The sequence below is a fragment of the Parambassis ranga genome, unplaced genomic scaffold, assembly GCF_900634625.1.
Source record: "Parambassis ranga unplaced genomic scaffold, fParRan2.1 scaffold_21_arrow_ctg1, whole genome shotgun sequence".
Classification (NCBI taxonomy): domain Eukaryota; kingdom Metazoa; phylum Chordata; class Actinopteri; family Ambassidae; genus Parambassis; species Parambassis ranga.
The window spans coordinates 8,654,664-8,673,173 of NW_021144767.1; positions in this window are offsets into that span (position 1 = coordinate 8,654,664).

Consider the following 18,510-nt stretch of genomic DNA (forward strand, 5'->3'; position numbering starts at 1 on the left):
TACTGCTGCTCTGCCATATATGCACAGCAGAGCACATTAATCAGGAACAGTTCAATCAAAGCAGTCTGTATTCTGAGTCTATGAATGGCATTTATTGATGTATGTAATTTAGTTTGCTAGGGATGTTTTTCTGGTGCACATGCTGTGAACTCCTGACTTTGTATGAGCACAAATGTGAGTAAACAGTGTTTAACCTGCTGGCTCACTTAGTGCCACATCAGTGTTCTGACAGTGGGTACCAGTCCAGTGTTACAGATGGAGAAGCATCATTTGACTACCTTGTACCTATGGTGTGGATCTGATGTTTCTCTTTAATAATATTGTAGATTCATTCAGGTTGAATTAAATTGGTTTAATATCAATATAAACCTCTGTCTCAGAGAGGGCACAGCTGTTTTCATTGGTACTATGGTTACCTATGTAATGATATGAGCCATAATGATCCAAAGGAAGGAAAGGATTCAGCCTGCTGAAGAAGCAAAGGTGTACATTCAGTCTTCCAGTGACAAGTCATGCATACAAACATTTATTGACAGTAATAAAGGTATGGAGTTGTTATTTTAGTATGATTATATGGTCTATAATTAAGTGTTGGCTCAGGATTTCTATTAAAATGCCTCTATAGGAAGAGGAGTGTTTGCAGCCCAGACCATTGAACCAGGGGCTTTTGTACTGGAGTACAGGGGTGAACTCATATCAGTGGAAGAATGCCAGTCCAGACACTACTCAGAGAAAGAGAGTACATTTCTGTATGAATTTGAATGGCAGAATCACTGCTGGTGGTAAGCACATCACATGTTGTGTAGAGATTCATGCAATTCTTATTAACTCATGAGTCAAATATTGTAAATAACTGATGGATGAGCAAATGAAGCAGTGTTGACATGTTTGAGACATGAGAAGAGATTTATCTGTGTAGTGTTATCCTACAGTTTAAGTTGACCTCTGTGTTATGTGCTATTTAATGTTTTTACATTGTAAGTGTGTACATTTGATGATTCAGTATTACATGATTTCAAAGGTTCACTTTATTTCTCTGGCTTTTAGTATTGATGCATCCAAAGAAGATGGATCCCTGGGAAGATTAGTGACAACCACAAATCACCAAACTGTGTAATAAAAAGATGATAGTAAAGGACAGGCCACATTTGTGCCTCTTTGCTGTTCAGGCCATAGAAATTGGAACTGAAACTGATTTCAGCTCTGGTGATTCCAAGTGGCCTTGGCGTGAAAAGGTGAGTGAGTTAGATTAAACATCTATCTGTGTGGTGTTTAAAGGGGTCAGCACACAGGTGATGCAGATTCTTTCTTTCATGGCTGTGGCTGTGTACTGTCTGGTATCTTTGTTTAGATGGGAAGGTGTTTGTGTTGCTTTTCCTGCTAAAGGTCTCAGACTCACACACTCTGTTTCTATTTTGGCCCTTATGGGGCCCTGGGTGCATCTCGAAGTGATTTTCACATCAGCATCACAACATCACACACTCCTTGTTTTCCATTTTTCTCCCGTATGGATGTAACTAGAAGTTATTTTACTTCAACTGAAAAACCTGACAGTGTCAAACTGTAAATTATAATAAGCATAATTCACCACTTCCCAGTCTGTTGTATGTCTAATGCTGTGTTTATACTGTAGTCCATTGCAATGTCTTATATTTGCTCCGAGACATCTCAGGCTCACACACTGCTTTTCTATTTTGGCCCATGTGGGGTCCTCCTGACCTCTTCATGATTTGGGATGCTCTCAACTTGTGGGGCCTCTCTCACGTCACACACAATTTTGATCTTTCTAGCTTTGTAGGGCCACTTTAACACCAAGAACTTGTACTTTTGATTTTCTTATGGAGGTCTTTTTTACGATAGTCCAAGTATTCTTACTCCTAAATGCATGGTAGTATCAAATCTCAGATTATGTTAAGCTCAACTCCCGAGTATCGCATCTAATATCTACAGGGTATTTAGTATGTGATCCATTGCATCTCTGATACTGTTAAGGGACTTGCTCATAACTCTTCTCATATGAAAAGTTGCTTCCACACGAGCCATAGACCATGCATTAATTAGCTGTTTGGAGAACAGTTGTCTTATCACTTACCTTTTTCTACGTTCATTTTTAAGGTTTATTCTTTTTTATTCATATTTAGGTTACAGTTTCCAAGTTTTCCCTTGTGGAGTTCTCTGATAGTGAGGATACAGATGAAGGCTGTGGCACAGACCACCCTTTGACTTCACACTGTAATGAAGTTGTCTGTGTTTTGCAGAAAGATGCAGTGTCAGATGTTGCTAAATCTGTGTATGACTTAGATGAGAGTGTTGTGCTTGAAACTGATGATGATTCAATAAAGGATAGATTCAGTCTGCACTCATACAATGAAGCTGTCCAAAGCTTAGAGGACAAAAAGTATTCTGGTATGTGTTAATGGCCATTTCTCACTTTTCCCAATGTAATATTTTTTCTTACATTAAGAATGAAATGATTACAAATGTCTTGTTTTGCAGATGGATGAAATGCCATGCTCCGATGCTCTCTGTGATTCAAGTGATGATGACGATGCTCACCCTTCCACATCAAAGTCTGAAATTGCTTCACAAAGGCCAAAGAGAAGTTGTTGGCACCCGGTAGGCCTTTTCTTTCCCCCTTCATTTTATAATTAAAGCGAACCAACAGAACACACATGCTTTTACAATCTTTCTCTTTGTTCTGTAGTTTGTAAAAAGCATAGGCCTGGTATTTTGTGAATGATACATGTTAGGCTCTATATTGACTTTACTGTACTGTTCAGATTTATTCCTTTTAGGGGGTTTTAAGAAATTCTGATATTGCAGCATATAACTGAAATGTAGATAGCTTGTCATGTATGACAACCTAAGTGGAGGCTCAGTTATTAACTTGAGTTTTCTTTTTTCAAAAGTCTCTTGTAGAATCAGACAATACAAGCGAAGGTAGTGAAGTATATTCCAAATTTCAGGGAGGAAAGCACTGACGGCAGCATGGAGTTGTCCATGGAAAATAAGAAAAGGACAAAGTTGATTCTACAAGTCGGATGAGAACAAAGTCTTTCAGTCAGCCCCAGTGTGAGTCTAGGCAGTACCGAAGATTTGAAACAGAACCTGATTCCACACAAAGATTTCCTATTGTTACAGCAGATGCTAATGAAGATGAAATGGTAGAAGAGCCATGTGTACGTTAATCCAGTTTTGAAAAAAGAAGATGGTTCCAGAAGTTATAACAAGAAACATCACTGCTTCTACTGTGGACAACAGGTTAAAAAAATGTCAAGACATTTAATTCGTAAACACCATGAAAAGGTGGAAGTTGCCAAAGCTTTAAGTTTGCCAAAAAACTCAAAAGAAAGGCGACTCCAATTAGATTATATCCGAAATAAAGGCAACTTTGAGCATAACATTGAAGTTTTGGAATCCCACAGAGGAAAAATGATCCCATGGAAACAACCAAAGGAAAAGATGAAAGGACAAGAATTTACACATTGTGTGTACTGCTATGGATTGTTCACAAGAAGAGTGATGTGGCGACATTTTCAGGTCTGCAAATTCAAGCCTCAGGGTAAATCATCACAAGGTAAAACTAGAGTCCAGGCATTGTGTGCTTTTGCTGAACCTGCTCCACTTGGACTTGGTGAAGCATACTGGAAGTTCTTAAGTGGCATGAATCAAGACAATATTGCAGTTGCAATAAAGGAAGACCCATGCATTCTGGAGTATGGGTGCAGACTCTTTACCAAGAATGAGAGGGTAACTAGCCAACACCAGCAGATTCAACAAAAGTTGAGAGAACTTGGCAGACTGCTACTGGAAGCAAAAAAGGTTGCACCTGTGAAGACTGTCAAAGACCTCATAAAACCTGAACAGTACAGTCATGTTGTCTCTGCTGCACGATCCCTGGCTGGGTTCAATGATAAAACTGGCAAATTTCACCGTCCATCTCTTGCTCGCACAGTTGGACACAGCTTGCATTCTTTGGCCATGTTTATAAAGTCGGAAGGATTGAAGACAAAAGACAAACAAGCTGTCCAAGATGCTGATGAATTTGCACAGCTATACCAAGAAAGTTGGAAATTTGACATTGCAAGTCAAGCACTAACTCAACTTGACCAAACCAAGTGGAATTCTCCTCAACTCCTCCCATTCACCCAGGATGTCCAGAATCTCCATTTCTTTTTATCAGAGAAACAGCAGCAACACTTGAATACCCTCACCGAGGAGCCTTCACCCTCAAACTGGAAAGACCTTGCTAAAGTGACCCTAGCACAAGTTATCCTCTTCAATCGCCGGAGAGCGGGTGAGCTATCCAGAATGCCTTTGTCTGTGTACTTGTCCAAGGACATGTCAGAAACGCATGATGATGTGAACTTGGCCCTTACAGCAGAAGAACCTGACCAGTTGGCTGACTTTCTTGGGCATAACATCAAAGTCCACAGAAAACACTACCGGCTTCCAGAGGGCACCCTCCAACTAGCAAAAATAAGTAAAGTTCTTCTTGCAATGGAACAGCCTGTGTGTGTGTTAGTGTGTGTGTGGCAGTGTGTGTGTGTGTGCGTCTGTGTGTGTGTTGCTGTGTGTGTGGCTGGGAGAATACGAAGGAAAGAGTCTGGATGAAATTCACCTTGATGTAAATGGTATACCTACTGTACTATAGTTTGATATGTGAACTCTTGATTGATCTCTATCATTACCATTTTAGAGACTGCTGACATGGAGAGGTGTTCACAAGAGGACGCAGAAGATATGGGTGAGGTTTTTTAACTGGTTATGAATTATTCATTTGATCTAAATACTGGACTGCCTGTGGATTTTGCTTGGCCTACTGATTGCAAGAAGTCCTACTTATTACATGTTGCATCTTTTTTGAATAGAAAGGTCTGAGTAGTATTTGCATGGTTTTATAATGCAATCCTACCAGTTCATGCGGCCCTTATAGCCTGTGTTCACATTGAATTTTTATTTAGCACGCTACAGGAAGCCCTAATGGCAAAATGGAGAAAGTTACCATGGACTGCACATTGTGCTACAAAAACTTTGTCGACTGTTCTAGACACATTTAAGTATAATATTTGGTTATGGCTTTAATAGAATATTTTATTCCTTTCTACATAGCAAGTCTAAATACTCATTCCTGTGGCACTCCAAATGTATTTGTAATGACTGTTTTATGCACCCAGATGCCAGTGAGGACCATGAGTTGGAAGCTGAGGACAACATGACATCGCTGCAAGAAGGTACTGATTATTGTTTTTCAATCATCTTTAAAAGACACACATGCCATATATTAAAAGAAATCTTTGATTATTACTGTGAATTGCTTGCTATCACATATGCTGCTTCAATAAACCTTTGCTGCATGCAGGCCCAGTGTTCCACATGCACAGGGGTCAGAAGATGAGAGCACGGTGCCATCCCTGCTAGAATGTGCCTCAGTCAGAGGAAGAGAGGTGAGCTTAGAGCAGTGATAAACTACCCACTATTTATTATAATTAATTATATTAAGAGTTCCTTAAATGGAGAGGAGAATCCTTCTCCAAACTATGACTGACAGGGACCTATTAAAACGCTGCGGATACTCGATACTCGAGGAATTTTGACTTTCTGTAGTTATTTTTTATTTTATTACATCAGTGATATGTTTACACAGAAAACATGTACCATTGACTCATGCTTAATTCAGATGGCTCAGGGACATTAAAAACTGTCTCTGCCCCTTGGGACAGCTGTTTAAGGGGTGGTCCACCTCCTGAAAGTAATCCATCCAGGGAAGTTCTTGATGTTTTCTTCTTCTCTTGTGTCCAACTATAGGTAAAGGATGTGTAGTCAAGAAAAGCTGGACACCAAAGGAAAGTGCTGCAGTTGAAAGGCATTTGAAAACATGTATCGTGAGGAACCAGGTTCCAGGTAAGACAGACTGTGAAAACTGTATTGCTGCTGAACCTGAAGCCCTGGAAAGCCGTGACTGAAAGCAGTGAAATACTTCATCAAAAATCGCATAACTTCCATGACAAGAAAAGAACAAGGCTTCACTGGCCACTGGTCCTTTGTTCCTCTTGTGTTTGTCAGTATGTGCTTGTTGTTGTTACAGTGTTCAAATGTCCTACAGTGTAAACACAGTCTGTGATGGCATGTCTATTTTTTGTAATGTAAAACCTTATTTGTGTTTTTCAAATACATGCCCACTGAGGACAAACTATGTTGTGAAGTTAATTGTTATTTAAGTGTTTTGTATAAGTATTGTTTGGTCCAGACTTGGATGAATGCTTATTAATTGGTGCTTGTTAGAATAGAATAGAGTTTGCCATTTGTATGGTACATTACAGTACAGATACGTTGGAATTGTTGTGTATTTCTGAGTCAAGCTTACCAAAAATATTAAGAAAAAGGATAAAAAAAGGCATACTAAAAAGATCAAATGCACTTAAATACCCAAAATATTTACTTATGAAGACACATAGTACTGTATGCCATATGTTATATATGGAGAGAGTGCCTAATATAGACAGTATCAGACATCATCATTAGCAGAATGGGTCCTGGGTCAACGCACTGAGGCCTCTGCTAGGCTTTTTTCCACTGTCATTGAGCTCTGAGATGTTGGGAACTTAGGCCGATCAGTCTACTCATTTTGCAATTGATGGTGAATGGCTGCCGAGGTGGAGCATGTTTCATAAAGTCCAGTTTACAACAAAGCTTAATTTATAGGGCTTCTGATCCTTGTCAAGATACACAAACTGAACTTATGTGTGTGGACCTTACAAGTACTAAATGTTGGTAACAGGCCCCATAAGTGACAGAAAAACGGGTTTGGACAAACAGAGTTTTGAATTCTTTATATATGAAGTGATCTTTTTTTAACAGGAATTTTTTTTAGTGTTGCCTGATTTTTTACAGAGCTGTAGAGCCACTGGAAAGGGGGGACCCCACAACTTGGCAGAAAACCTTTGGACCTCTCAAAGGAGGTTTACAAGAATGTGTGTGTGTCTGTGTGTGTCAGTGTGTGTGTGTCTGTGTCTGTGTGTTTGTGTGTCTGTGTGTGTCTGTGTGTTTGTGTCTGTGTGTTTGTGTCTTTGTGTGTGTCAGTGTGTGTGTGTCTGTGTGTGTGTTTGTGTCTGTGTGTGTCTGTGTGTTTGTGTGTGTGTCAGTGTGTGTGTCAGTGTGTGTGTGTCTGTGTGTGTGTCTGTGTGTGTGTCTGTGTGTTGTGTGTGTCTGTGTGTGTGTCTGTGTGTGTGTGTGTGTGTGTGTGTCTGTGTCTGTGTGTGTGTGTGTCTGTGTGTGTGTGTGTGTGTGTGTGTGTCTGTGTGTGTGTGTGTGTGTGTGTGTGTCTGTGTGTGTGTCAGTGTGTGTGTGTGTGTCAGTCTGTGTGTTTGTGTCTGTGTGTTTGTGTCAGTGTGTGTGTGTCTGTGTGTGTGTTTGTGTCTGTGTGTGTCTGTGTGTTTGTGTGTGTGTCAGTGTGTTTGTGTGTGTGTGTCTGTGTGTGTGTCAGTGTGTGTGGCAGTGTGTTTGTGTGTGTGTGTTTGTGTCCGTGTGTCTGTGTTTGTGTGTGTGTCTGTGTGTTTGTGTCTGTGTGTGTGTGTGTCTGTGTGTGTGTCTGTGTGTTTGTGTCTGTGTGTGTCAGTGTGTCTGTGTGTGTGTCAGTGTGTGTGTGTCTGTGTGTGTGTGTGTCTGTGTGTGTGTCAGTGTGTGTGTGTCTGTGTGTGTGTCAGTGTGTGTGTGTGTGTCTGTGTGTGTGTGTGTGTGTGTCAGTGTGTGTGTGTGTGTGTGTGTCCTCGGTGAGGAGCTGGGACTCACAGCCTGCTGCTCGTTGTCCATCAGTCTGCGGTAGCAGCTGCCTTCATACTGACTGATGACCTGATCCACGGCTGCACTCAGGCTCTGTTCGATCTGCACACACACACACCTGCAGGTCACACTGATGAACGCCTCACCCATCTATCAAAGCTGCAGCCAATCAGAATCATCCACAGCCAGGCCACTTGAGGGAGGACGCTCACCCTCTGTCTGTTTATGAGCAGCAGCAGTGTGACCCAGGACGGCCAGGAAGCCAAGGTACTGAGGAGGAGGAGGAGGAGGAGGAGGAGTCAGGTCAGCGTGTAAATGTTACAATAAATAATGGCACAGGGTACCAGCAGGGGGCAGCACTAAGAAACAAAACTGGATTTTATTTCTCACAGTGTTCAGTGAAACCCACCACACATCAGCCGAGGGACACAGGTAAAAAACAGCTGACTGAGCCCTGGATGTGGTCGCAGCATTTTCCCACGTGACCTGAATGCAGCATCGGACGTTACGATGACTCACCGGCAGCAGCAGGAACCTGATCTCACAGGTCGCTGCCACACATCCAGCCACGCTGACCGCCACCACCGCACCGATCACCAGCAGGCCCACGGACACCACCTGCAGCTCCTCTGCACATACAGAGACAGAGACAGAGACACAGAGACAGAGACAGAGAGACACACACAAACGGAGACATACACACACACACACACACACACACACACACACACACAGAGAGACAGAGACACATAGATACACACAGAGACACACAGAGAGACAGAGGTACAGAGACACACACACACACACCTCCAGCCATCCCTTCAAACCCATGTCTTCCAGCCCAGTCACAGTGCCGGAGCTGTCCAGCATCCAGGGCTCCTGCCCGCTGCTATCTCTGCTGGAGCTCTCCAGCACCCAGGGAGCTTCCAGGCATCCTCTCTGCCCTGCACACTGCCTCCCAACGATACTCACGCTCGCCTGCTCACCCCCACACCCTCCTGCTAGCCCCACCACAACCTTGCGCACCACCACAACATGCACCCCTCACTTGGCTAAAGCAACTAGACCGTGCCAGCAAAACCTTTGTGCCCCTGGTGCTGTGAGTAGAACTTCGTGCCCCTGGTAGCACAGGTGCGAGTAGCTGTGACTCTCTTAAGGTAGCCAGAATTATTTTTCTGGTGCCCCTGGTACTGTGCTGGAGCTCCAGGAGGGAGAGTGTGACGGCCACAGGGCCTAATGCTTGTTGTGTGTTTGTTCCACTATGGTTGCAGGTTTCCATCAGGGTGGCGCTGTGTTGATTGATCCTGCACTGCAGTCTCTTCTCTTCTCCTGCATTCACCACCTGCCAAATTGGAGGGGGGCGTCCAATCGGTTGTGGTAAGGTGAATTTTGCTGTCTTTAGACAATTTTTGTCATGCGTCCTTTTTCCAGTTTACTGTCGGCGTTGCAGGTCCAGTGTAGGGAATTTGGTTGATTGCAGCGGTTAATGCTCTAGGAGACACGCAGGGTTTATTGTGCTGGTGTTTGTATTTTTTTAAGGCTGGTTTCGGGGCTAGAGAGGGATATGTGTGGCTGTGTGTGTAGCGGCTGGGGCCCCCAAAACTGAACTCTGTAATGCAAAAACAGACGCTGTGTGCGGCGCACAGCGGCTGTGCGCGCAACATAGCAGGACAGCGCGCGCACCGGACAGAGATGAGATGTCCTCTCCTCCTCATCAGAGCTGTGAGGAGGAGGGAAAAAACATCGGACGTTATCACCCTGGATCTGAAAGAGCCAGTGATGCTCTTAGGTGTAAAAGTCGGATTAGGATGCAACACAGCCGAACTGCCATCCCCCTGAATCCTGAGGCAGGTGGGGGCCGCAGAGAGGTCAGATAAATCACTGACTCTGAAGCACACAACAAATCAGTTTTAATAGACACAAACTTCAGTGAAACTGTATCCAGAGGCTCAAAGGGCGCCCTGGTTAGTGCGCGTAAAACTAACGCCAAATCCCACTGAGGAGCATTTCTTATTGGCGCCCTTCTGGTCACTAGTGACAGGAGGAAACGCATATAGAAGCATCCGGGGCCACGGCCGGTGCGCAAAGAAATCCACTCCCAGCGGAGGATTGTCCAGAGCGCCCAGAGAAAACCACAGAGCGCACAGCGCATTCTGGCGTCTGGCAAACAGAATATTTCTACAGAATATTTATTACAAAAATAAACAGGAAACAACTGCGCGAGTTCAAACCTGCCAGCTTCCCTGTCATCGCTGTCAGAGTCACAGCCACACACGTGGCCGGCTGGCTGATCGGCAATCATTATTATTGTTGTTCAGAAATTATGCCGGCTTTCACAAAAGCTCGGACAACAGTCACTGCAGAAACATGAGTCCACGCATCATCCACGATCCATTCACATATGCTGGCGTATCGCGCGCGGCGCTCCCTCCCAGTAAAGCTGTGCTCGCTGTCTGCCATCCATCGCTCCCACGCCGCTCGCAACTTAACTTTGAACGCCCTGTTTACGCCGATGTCCAGCGGTTGGAGTTCTTTGTTAACACTCCCGGGACTACGGCAAGCACTGAATTCATCAGCTTCGCCTGGTTTTTTTTTTACACCGGCGGTAAGACGGGCGCTCGCGCGCCCATGTCTTCCAGCCCAGTCACAGTGTCGGAGCTGTCCAGCATCTTGGCCTTCTGAAGGCTGCTCACACTGCCGGGGCTGTCCAGCATCCAGGGCGGAGGGTGAATTAGAGTGCGGCTGTCCGTCAAGGACGCAGCTGCATTTAGAGAGGCAGAAGTTGTCTTTGGTGAGGGACGGTAAGCTGGCTGCCGAGCTGTTGCGCCCGGAGGGTTTTTCTGGGGTACCTGTAGCGCACTGGGATTTAATAATTTTTTTTATTTTATTTTATTTTATTTTTTTCGTGCCCCTGGTACTGTGCTGGAGCTCCAATGTGACGGCCACAGGGCCTAATGCTTGTTGTGTGTTTGTTCCACTATGTTTGCAGGTTTCCATCAGGGGGCGCTGCGTTGATTGCAGAGACAAAACACCTGGCCAGTGTTCTGAATGAAGTATTTAGCTCCACTTGATCCTGCACTGCAGTCTCTTCTCTTCTCCTGCATTCATCACCTGCCAAATTGGAGGGGGGCGTCCAATCGGTTGTGCTAAGGTGAATTTTGCTGTCTTTAGACAATTTTTGTCATGCGTCCTTTTTCCAGTTTACTGTCGGCGTTGCAGGTCCAGTGCAGCGAATTTGGTTGATTGCAGCGGTTAGGGTTAGGGTTAGGGATTTCCCATTCAAAGTCAATGGAAATTGGACGCATTCCATATTTCCACATTCCAACTACAAATTTCCAAAATTTTTCCCATTGACTAGTATTGAAACCGGAATCTGGCAGTCAAAATCTGGGTGCAAAATGTGGAATTTGAACTTGACCACTAGATGGCAGGCAGGCTCCACCATTCCAACTTTCCAACTCCCATTCAAGTGAATGGGCTCATGTAAAAGAATATGAAGATGGATGGCGATCACAAAATGGCGGACAATGGCATATATAGGAAAATGGATGGTGATTCCAAAATGGCGGACATGATCGCAAAATGGCGGAAATGACCGCAAAATGGCGGAAATGACCACAAAATGGCTCTGCGCTCGCCATTAATACACGTAAACAGCTCAAACACCTATATACTTGCTCCAAATGGCTTCAAACGTTCTGCACATGGTCAGAGCACCGCCCTGAACGTCTCTATGTCATCATCGGGCTGCCCGTGGCGGTGGCGATCGTTCGCCATGAAACATCAAATGCTTATAACTTCGCCATACATGGTCCTATCGTCCTCAAATTTTTTTTATGTCATAACACTCTGCCCCCGGACATGTCTGCATGGTCATGACTCACCTGCACAGCGCCACCTACAGGAAACCGGAAGTTAGTGCTTTTTTGACAGTTTTTATGTATGAATCACATTTTTTTTGGATGCTTGGTGCACAGACTGGTCTCCACTGTTCCCTATGATGTCCGACTCAACCTAGTGGACACATACAGAACTACAGAAGGTTATAACTCCAGCACAGATGCTCCTAAAATTCTCAAATTTTTTACAGGGGATACAGACCCAACCCTCACCATGTGTGGACATCTGCGGACAGCGCCACCTACAGGAAACCGGGAGTAAGTGCTTTTTTGACCGTTTCTATGTATGAATCACATGCTTTGGGATGCTTGATGCACAGACAGGTCTCCAGTATTCCCAATGATGTCTGAATCAGCCTAGTGGACACATACGGTACTACAGAAGGTTATAACTCCAGCACAGATGCTCCTAAAATTCTCAGATTTTTTACAACATGTATGTAAACATAAAGCAGCAGAGCCCAAAGAGCTCGAGCTGCAGAGTAAACAGAGGGAGGAGGAGGCAGATCCCCGAACATGAACCAGAGACAGTGGTCACTGACAAAGGCTTTACTGCAAAACACTCATGAATATCCAGGTAGATGACTTAAAAAAGTGAAGGTTTAGATTGAGTAATCTGCAGCATGAATTAATGGTGTCTTTCTGAGTGCTGTGATAAGACATGCAATTTTAGCAGAATGGCTGAACAGTCATCAGTGTTTCGTGAGGCGTCTGTAATGTGCTTTACAGAGACGTGGCTGCACGCAAACATACCGGACTCTACCGTGAGTTTAGCCGGCTTTCAGTTGGTACGGGCGGACAGGAACTGCACCGAGAGCGGCAGGAAGAAAGGAGGGGGACTGGCGCTCTACGTGAACAACCGGTGGTGCAGCCCTGGACACGTTACGGTAAAGGAGCGTGTGTGCAGCCCGGACATTGAACTGCTAGCGGTGAGTCTACGTCCGTATTATTTGCCCAGAGAGTTCTCTCACGCCATTGTACTCGTTGTTTACATTGCTCCCTCGGCTGAGGCGTCGCGGGCTACTGACGTCATCAGCTCTGTGACCGCGAGGCTTCAGACCCAGCACCCTAATGCCTTCATAGCGATTTCTGGCGATTTTAACCATGTTAATCTGAAATCAACTCTGCCCACTTTCAAGCAGTTTGTGGACTGTAAAACAAGAGAAAATAAAACTCTAGATTTACTGTATGCTAATGTTAAAGAGGCATACAGCTCCATAGCTCTCCCTCCCTTGGGCAGATCAGACCATAGCCTAGTCCACCTCAAACCCCAGTATATACCAGCAGTACAGCGGCAGCCGGTGACCACCAAAACTGTACGGAGGTGGACACCGGAAGCCCTGGAGACCCTGCAGGGATGTTTTGAGGTGACTGACTGGGATGTGTTCTGTGACACCCACGGTGAGGATGTAGACACACTCACAGACTGTATCACAGAATATGTTAATTTTTGTACAGATTCTCTAATCCCCACCAGGTCAATACGCTGCTTTCCAAACAATAAACCATGGGTGACAAAGGACATCAAGGCATCACTCAACAGAAAGAAGACAGCCTTCTTGAGTGGAGACAGAGAGGAGATGAGGAGGGCCCAGGCAGAGGTGAGGGAGAAGATTGGAGAGGGCAAGGAGAGCTACAGGAGGAAGCTGGAGAGCCAACTTGCCCGGAACAACTTGAGGGAGGTATGGAGTGGCATGCGAACCATCACCGGCCACAATAGGATCTCCGACCAGCTGATGGATGGAGATCTGCAGGAGGCCAACCAGCTGAACCTGTTTTTCAACAGGTTTGATAGTCCACTCCCTGACCACCCTCCCCCTCCCCCTCCCTGTGATGCACCATTAACACCTGTCTATAACAACAATGTACCTCCCCCTCCTCCCCCTCCCCCTAACCATACTAACCAGTTTCACCTCCCCATCAATAACATCACCCTGCCCCCCTTACCCCACCTCCCATTAACAACCCCCCACCCTCCCCCATCAGATCTCTCTCTCTGCTCTTCTGTGTCCACAGTTACCATCACCACAGAAGATGTGAGGAGGGAGTTCAGTCGACTACGACCGGGAAAAGCTGCAGGACCGGACGGACTCAGCCCCAGAGTACTCAGGGACTGCGCCACACAGCTGTGTGGGGTCTTCCAGCACATCTTCTCCCTGAGTCTGAGCCTGATGACTGTCCCTGCCCTGTGGAAGACAACATGCCTTGTTCCTGTGCCCAAGACCAAACATCCAAGCACACACAGCGACTACAGACCAGTTGCTCTGACTTCACATGTGATGAAGTCTCTGGAGAGGCTGGTCCTGAAACACCTGCGTGCTGTTGTGGAACCATCGCTGGACCCCCTGCAGTTTGCTTACCAGCCCCGTATTGGAGTGGAGGACGCCATCATCTACCTGCTGCACAGAGCACACACCTACTTGGAGGAGGCAGGTAACACTGTTAGAATCATGTTCTTTGATTTTTCCAGTGCGTTTAACACCGTGCAGCCTGCCCTTTTGAATAGGAAGCTCCTGGACATGCAGGTAGAGACCCCACTGGTCACCTGGATCACTAACTATCTTACCAGTCGACCACAATTTGTGAGGCTGAGGAACACCGTCTCGGACACGATAGTGAGCAGCACGGGGGCACCCCAGGGCACGGTACTGTCTCCATTCCTGTTCACACTCTATACATCGGACTTCAGACACTGCTCACAGTCCTGCCACCTGCAGAAGTTCTCGGATGACTCTGCCATTGTGGGCTGTACCAGCAGAGGTCGGGAGGCGGAGTATATGAGTGTGGTGGACAGCTTTGTGGAGTGGTGCGGACAGAACCACCTGCAGCTGAATGTCACAAAGACAAGAGAGCTGGTGGTGGACTTCAGGAAGCACCAGACACTCCCTAACCCGGTCAGCATCAAGGGTACCAACGTGGACATTGTGGACAGCTGCAAATACCTGGGTGTCCACATTGACCACAAACTGGACTGGTCCACAAACGCAGAGGCAATATACAGGAAGGGACAGAGTCGCCTGTATCTACTGAGGAGACTCGGGTCCTTTAACATCTGCCAGACCATGCTGCAGATGTTTTACCACTCGGTGGTCTCCAGCGTCATCTTCTACGCTGTAGTGTGCTGGGGCAGCAGGATGAAGGCGGCCGACACCAACAGACTCAACAAGCTCATTAGGAAGGCTGGCTCGGTGCTGGGAGTGGAGCTGGAGTCTGTGGTGGAGGTGACGGAGAGGAGGATGCTGAGGAAACTCCTCAGTATTCGTAACAACACGTCTCACCCCCTGCAGGACACACTGCTGTCCTACAGGAGCACATTCAGCGGTAGACTGAGACTACCGAGGAGCAGCACAGAACGCCACAGGAGGGCCTTCCTGCCAGTGGCCATCAGACTGTATAACTCCTCCCCTTTCTGTAGGGAGAAGCGCTAGATAATCATGTCAGGCATCACTGTCATTCCCTCCACTGGTCTATATTTATGTTTACTTAGCACCTTACATCTCCATATTGTATCCATGTATCATATATTGTGCTCATACTGCGTACTGTACTCTTATTTTGGATTATAGTGACACTTATACTCTTATACTCTGTACTTAACTGCATTTAATGTAACTTGATACCTCTGGCACAAGAATTTCCTTCGGGATTAATAAAGTTTTATCTTATCTTATCTTATCATCACATCACCAGCTGAAATAAATCTCGTTTTTCTCAAATTCCAAAATATATCTAATAATGTAATTATATAAGTTTATATAATGATATGTATTTCAGTATGATTAATATAATTAGGCTTTGGTGATAACTGTTGAAGGATCTTTATTCTTCATATTTAGGCTACATGCAGATAGGTGTTAAACTTTTATAAATGTATCTTAGTCATGCTGTTTCACCTACATGATTCACAAAGAGCCATGGCTGTCACAAGGAGCATTGCTGACATGATTGTGAAGTTAAAATATCAAACTTATACAGTTCTGCACTTTTGTTTGCAGCTTGATTTACTTAACAAATGTTTCTTGTGTATTATTACTCTGCTAATCACGATAATCTATTTAAAGGAAAAAAAGAAGGCAAAAAAATAATTATTTATGATCATGAAATCGGTATCGTTGATACTGGCCCTGTATTTACTTGGTATCGGATCAATACTGAAATCTTCAGTATCATCTGAAGATTGTGACTTCAACCCTCACAAGGGGACTTGTTTTAGAGCCAGAATACAGATTACAAAGAGCACACTGTATGTTTACATGTCATCCAGGTCATGTTCATAGAGACCACTGAAGCGAGGCGTCTGGACTTGTAGAGTTTTCTTGAAGACGTTTCTCTGCTCCTCCAAGCAGCTTCATCAGTTCTACCTGTTGGTGGGAAACATGCTTTATATGTGGAGGAGGACCTCAGTGGGTCTGGGTCAAACAAACAGTAGCACTAAATGTGTCCATCCTTACCTGTGATGTTCTGGCTGCCTGGGCCAGGTGTGTCTAACACTGGCTAACGCAGACCTGGGCAAAGTACGGCCCGCGGACCGTGCGCACAATAGAAGAAGAAACAGAAGAAGAAAGAAAAGAAGAAGGCAGCAAGAGTCAGCTGTCAGCACGGCATCACCGCTAACGTTTTTCCCACCCTCGTTTCTTCTAAGCTGCAGCACTGTTTTATCCCATCTACTCTTTGGAGAGACGCGCTGTGTACACTTTAAAAATGCTGCGCGACTATGCTGAAATGTACGGTAAAGCGTGAAGAAACGCCACGGCGCATTCAGATGTTTCCGCGGAGCTGCAGCCGACATCTGCTCTTAAAAAGCTCAGACCTTGTCCAACTTTCAGAGCTTTGGGAACTCTAGGTTTGAACTCTAATGGTTTTCTTCTGTAAAAATATCTTCACATCATCTGCTGCTCTGTGCGGAGTGTGTTTCAACATACAACCAGCAACACTCAGAGTGGACCTGGACACACACAGAGGACAGAGGAGAGAGCAGTAAACACACAGACCGGTTCACATCATCAACTCCCTCCGCCACACACTGATTCTGTGGTGTTTTTCCGCCAATGCCATTTTATAATATATCTATCTTTCCATTCATTCAACTCTGCGCAACTCTCTCTCTCTCCTCCCGTCCGCGTTCACACACATAAGCGCACATGCACGCGCACACACCGAGAGCAGCTGATCCGCCCGCTCCTCCTTTCAATGCACCATGACTGTTGAAGGAAAACCCGGACCGGCGGATATGTTCACAGAGAAGAGCCAACGTTCTTGATGATGGAACATCGCGCACCCATTTATTAACCAGTTAGTTACCTTGGTGTAACTTTAGTAGTTCCATATATCTGATTATAGTTTTATATGCTATTATGTGGTTAAATCACATTATTTATTTGAACCTTTATTTCACCAGAAAATGTCATTTTACAGAAGAAGAACAGGCGGACACATGAGGTCAGTGTTGAGTTCATATAGTGAAATAAAAACCTTCAGCTTCAGATGTTTGTGGAATCCATTCCTTAGATTAGAACTAAACTAGGCTCGCAAAAAAAGAATTGCCCACCCCTGGGCTAACGACTATGAGACTGGAGGGGGACTGGTGGACAGCCCTTTGTTCTTGCTGTGAGTCTGTGCAGACTTCCTGGAATGGATGGAATCACTGCATTGTATGTGGTAGAAAGATGATGTCTGAGACCTCCACCTCTGTTAAGGGAAGGTTCTTCCAGCTTCACATAGATGCTTCCTTGACTCCTCTTTCAAACCACCTTTCCTCTCTGTCTAGGATGTGGACATTGTTGTCCTCAAAGGAGTGTCCTGTTTTTTGTAAATACTTGTTTTCTATAATGATTTTTCTTTAATGTTGTTAAGATTTCAAGCTGCAACTCGACACAAAATAGATGACGGCGGCCACTGAGTAGGTCTCATCACAGATGTAAGGCAGCTGTTCTGTCCCTCTCCTGACGTTCTCTAGCTTGTCCACACTTTGAGCTCCGAGCATTCATGGAACGTGTGCTTGCAGCTGAGCCTCAGACCTCACCTGGCAACAAGGAATTCTATTTTCTGATTGGTCGATAGGTCGCTAAGTCCAGACAGCTATATGAGCGCACAGTAGTCGCCTTTTACTCATTTGCAGTATATTCATAGGAGTTTCTGTGCGGTGAAGCTCATCATTTCTCAGTGAGGACTTGTTGAAATGTCTCACTCTCAGTGCCCTGCAGCCGCACCATTTAAGTTAAGAGGAATTCAAGAGGTTGGTGCACTATTAGTCATAGTCCGGTGGACTTGTACTCGGTGCGCCCTATAATCCAGAAAATATGGTCAATCTTTCAGTCAGTCTGGTTCTGACATCACTCCGGCCACATTGCAGAGGTGGAGCTGCTCTGCTCATGATGTCACTGCTGCTGTAAAAACACAGACACAGACATAAGAAGTGCACAAAGTGTTTTGCAGTCATGTAGCATGTGATGCAAAGCTGACAGATGAAAGTCATGTCTGAAGCAGCACAGTGCATTTCCATCTGCTCAACACAACAACACAGGTCAGAGTCACACTGTAACTGATGCTTCACAACAAGTTGTGTAACTTCTGGTGTTTTTCTTTACAATCAGCCCTCAGGTCTCATGATCAGTGAAATATGAAGGAAGTGTCAGAACCGGTCTGACAGCTGGGTGACTGCACTCAGACCTGTTCTATCCACTGTTAACCCATCCATGTCTTCAGTCTAATTATCTAACTTCCTTTACAGCATTTTAAATATTTTATAACCCCAATGGCTTTACAGACTGGGTTAGTCACTATTAGTCACTATATACTACTAATATTACTAGTACTATAACATATATAT